Consider the following 4,502-nt stretch of genomic DNA (forward strand, 5'->3'; position numbering starts at 1 on the left):
TATTACACATCAAGTGGCTGTGTGCAAGGGGGTCTTTGGTGGGAATTGAGGACGGGCCGAGTTTTTCATGGGCTGTCACCATGTGGGATGGGGCCAGCGGCCTGGAAGTAAGACCCTGAATTGGGAAAGCCACAAGAACATGGGTCCCCAGGGTTCTCAGACACCACGGGGAGAGCTTGTCTGATTTTTCTCTCTGGTTTTAATTTTTTTAACTAGGTAATACATAAACACCCCCAAATTGAAAGTCATAAAAAGACATCAGGGGTCCACTTGAGTTCATTTGTGCCAAGGGCATTAGGGAACGGTCCGGCTTCATTCTTTTGCATGTGGATATCGAGTTTCACACAACACTGTGAATGTAATTGATGCCACAAAATTGTATGCTTAGACATGGCTAAAATGACCAATTTGTCATCTATTTTTCTCACTATTTTTAAAAATTAATAATGTAATTTACCAAAAACCATTGAATGCTACACTTTGGGTGGGGGAATTGTATTTCCGCAGACTTAGTGGCCTGAAAAACACAAAATTATTCCCTTATAAGTTCTGGAAGTGAGAAGTCTGAAATGAGTCTCACTGGGCTAAGATCCAGGTATCGGCAGGGCTGGTTCCTTCTGGAGACTCCAGGGGAAAAGCCCTTGCCTTGCCTTTCCAGCTCCTAGAAGCTTCATTGCCTTTTCTCCTTTGACTCTCCTGCCTCCCTCTTTCCCTTATGAGGACCCTTGTGATTTCACGGGGCCCACCCAGACAATCCAGGATGAGCCCCCTATTGCAAGGTCCTTAACTTCATCACATCTGCTAAGTCCCTTTTGCTGTGTAAGGAACATACCGTCTTTCCCCAAAAATAAGACATAGCCAGACAATCAGCACTAATGGTCTTTTGGAGCAAAAATTACTATAAGACCTGGTCTTATTTTACTATAATATAAGACCGGACCTTTAATATAATATAATATAATATAATATAATATAATATAATATAATATAATATAATATAATATAATATAGACCAGGTCTTATATTAATTTTTACTCCAAAAGACACATTAGAGCTGATTGTCCCGCTAGGTCTTATTTTCGGGGAAACATGGTATTCATAGCTTCCTGGGATTAGGATCCGGACATCTTTGGTCTATCTGCCACTCTCCCCCTGGGCTGTGCTCTACCACAGATAACTGTGGCACTGCTTTCTGGTGAGTTTGTTTATGTACAGACAAATATAGATTCTTTTTTCCACAGTAGGTAACATCTCATATGTGCTGTTCTACACCTTGCTTCTATTACTGAAGGTTTCTGGAAATTCAGAGAGAGCCTCTTTAGCCTTTTTACAGCCACATGGTACTCCACAGGGGGACGCCCAGGAGTTTTTCTACCAGGCCCCTAGGGATGGACATTCATATTGTTTCTGGACTTTTACCATTACAGTGGTGTGGTGAATATCACTTAGCATGGGTGTTGGGACGCTCTGCAGGAGGAATTGCTAGGTCAAAGAGTATGGCCCCTGTCATGATAGATATTGGCAAATAGTCCCCCATCAAGGTTGTACTGATCTCTGTTCCCACGAGCTACGAATATGATAGCCTGTTTGTCAAGGAAGGATCTGTGGATTCCACAGAGCCAGAAGTTGAGACTGGACCCAGAAGCATCTGGGATGCTGATTGCTTGGGGTGAGGATGCCCGTGCTACAGAAATCTAACTTAGTAAAACATAATGAAGTGAGCCCGGAATTCCACTCCTAGGTAGATACCCCAAAGAACTGAAACAGATACCCAAACAAATACTTGTACACAAATGTTCATAGCAGCATTATTCACAATAGCCAAAGTTGACACAACCCAAATGTTCATCAACGGATGACTGGATAAATAAAATGTGGTCCAGCCATACAATGGGATTCAACCATAAAGAAGAATGAAGTACTGACAAACGCTAAAATATAGATGAACTTTGAGAACACTATGCTGAGTGAAAGAAGCCAGACACACAGGCCACATATTGCATGATTCCATTGACAGGAAATGTCTAGACCAAAAGTCCATAGTCCATAGAGAGAAAAAAGAGAAGAGGGAAGGTGGAATGGAGAGTGACTGCTTAATGGGTCCAAAGTTTTCTTTTGGAGTGATAAAAGAGTCATAAAAATAGACTGTGGTGGGCCCACCCGGTGGCTCAGGTGGTTGGCTCATAAGACCAGCATGTGCCAGGGAGCTGTGTCCTACACAACTAGACTGAGAAACAACGGCTTGAACTAGAGTAGGGATGGAGGTGGAAGAAAGGGGCGGGGGGAATAGATCGTGGTGATGGTTGCACAACATTGTGAATGTGCTAAATACCACTGAAATGTACACTTTAACATGGTTAAAATGGTAAGTGTTATGTGTGTTTTGCCACAATTTTAAAAACTTTAAATTCTTATAGAACATTTTTTTTTCGTTTCCTGGCTCTTACTGGCAGAATTTTCAGGAACCAATAAAATTCATGAAGCTGAGGATGGGTGAATTGTTAAAGAAAAAAAATAATATTCTGTTAAGGAAAAAAATTGTTCAGTGACATGAGTTAAAACCTGATGAGGCAGACTTTATTCAAGAGGAGGGGACGGTGACAACAGGTGTAAGCTCCACTGCGATGGGATTTTGCAGTAAAGGAAACTGGGATCAACTCCAAATACAGCCTGGGCAGGCGGGAATTTATAGCCAGGGAGCAGGTGGAGCTCAGTGGATGGAAAATTACTAGGAGGAAATATCTGGGGAAGGGAGGGTTCTGGGTAAACTGAGCCAGCAGGATTCCTGCTGAAGGCAAGCCAGGGTGATCAGACATCACCTGGGAGATGGTGCAGGGTGAGGAACCTAATCAGATATCAAGGGTAATCAGATGTCAAGGGTGGGGGGTTCTGGTTAGACTGACTGACGATTCTTGCTAAACTGGACACTGCAGAGATGAACACAGACGTCCAAATGTCAGGCCTAGTTGGAAAAGAGTTCAGGGGAACCTGAGTAGAGTTCAGTCAATGAGAATCTTTACCAGTATAGAAAAATGTGATGGTGAGGATATTTCGGGCACCAAAGGCAGAAAGCACACACCGCCACCCCACCTCACCCCACCCCCGCCCCCTCCTGGGCTGGGATTAAAAACAAGAAACTTGATTGTCTGGTTCTACTCCAGGCACCACGCGTGGAGTTCAGCTCTGCTTCTCTGCTGTTTGTTGTTTTCCTCCACATGTTGGCATCATCCTCAGGCTGGTGCCAAGATGGCTGTGGCATTCCGGGCATCACAGCCAGATGGGGACTTCTGAGAAGTGGCCCACCGGATCCTGGGTGAACTTCCCCAGCAGCCTTCCCTCAGGTCTCATTGGCCAGTACCACCCAGCGCTCAATCAATCCCTGGACAGAAGAATGGGATCACCTAGAGGCTTGGACCAATCGGGACCTGCTCTCTGGGGCTGGGGAAGAAAGGGGATGAAGGCTCAGGACAGGGGATGGAAGCCTGGACCTCTGGTATTAGCAGCATCTTTGTCTGGATAATGGGAAGACGGTTGAATTTTGCTCTCTTCTTTTTGAGTCCATACAGTCTAAATTTCTGTAACAAACCTACACTTTATTTTAATAACGCAAAAGGGGTCAAAGTCATTATTCAAGTAAGAGAGAGAGAGGAGATTCAGTAACTGGGAAATCCAGAATAACTGACTTTATGCATGGCCTGGCACTGCTCGCAGAGCAGTGTTTATAATGGCAACAGGGCAGCATTGGAGTCTGGTTGTTGGGACACTTGTACACCCCCTGGCCACACCGCCCCTCCAGGTGGTTCAAAGGTTTCTCCCTCCCCCTAATCTGGGGACTCTGGAAGATGCTATCACCTCTGACAATCTGATGATGTGTGTCCAGAACGCATACACACACACACACACACACACTGGATGTTCTGTCTTCCTGCAGACCTAGAAATCTCACCTGGCACTGCCCCCTACTGGACCCCTAGTCCAATAGAACTTTCTGTGATGATAGAAATGTTCTATATCTGCAGTCTCATGTCACAGCACTAGTCGCATAGGGCTATTGAGCACCTGAAAGTGGCTAGTTTAAGGAAACTAAGTTTTTTAAGACATTGAATTTTAATTAATTTAAACTTATATTTCAATAGCCATACGTGGCTAGTGGCTATGGTATTTGCACAACCCTGGACCCTCTATCACCCAGCCCCTGTCCCAACAGAACTCCAAACCACACTACCCCTCCCATTTCTCCAGCCACACGCCCCCTCCCACTTGGCCTCCCCACTCGTCCAGGATTTTGCAGCTTCCCCAGGGCGCCTTGATGGCGTGTCAGCCTTTGCATGTGCTGTTTACATTGCCTGGTACACCTCACCCCAGCCCACTCCACCCCACTTTCTGCCTCATTCCTACTCCTACTCCATGTCTCAGCCATTCCCTCCTCCGGGAAACCCTCCCTGCCCCTCAGGCTGAATGAAGCGTCCCCTTGGGCTCTCCCAGTCCCCAAGCTCCTCCAA

Source organism: Rhinolophus ferrumequinum, chromosome 15, assembly GCF_004115265.2.
Source record: "Rhinolophus ferrumequinum isolate MPI-CBG mRhiFer1 chromosome 15, mRhiFer1_v1.p, whole genome shotgun sequence".
NCBI classification, from domain to species: domain Eukaryota; kingdom Metazoa; phylum Chordata; class Mammalia; order Chiroptera; family Rhinolophidae; genus Rhinolophus; species Rhinolophus ferrumequinum.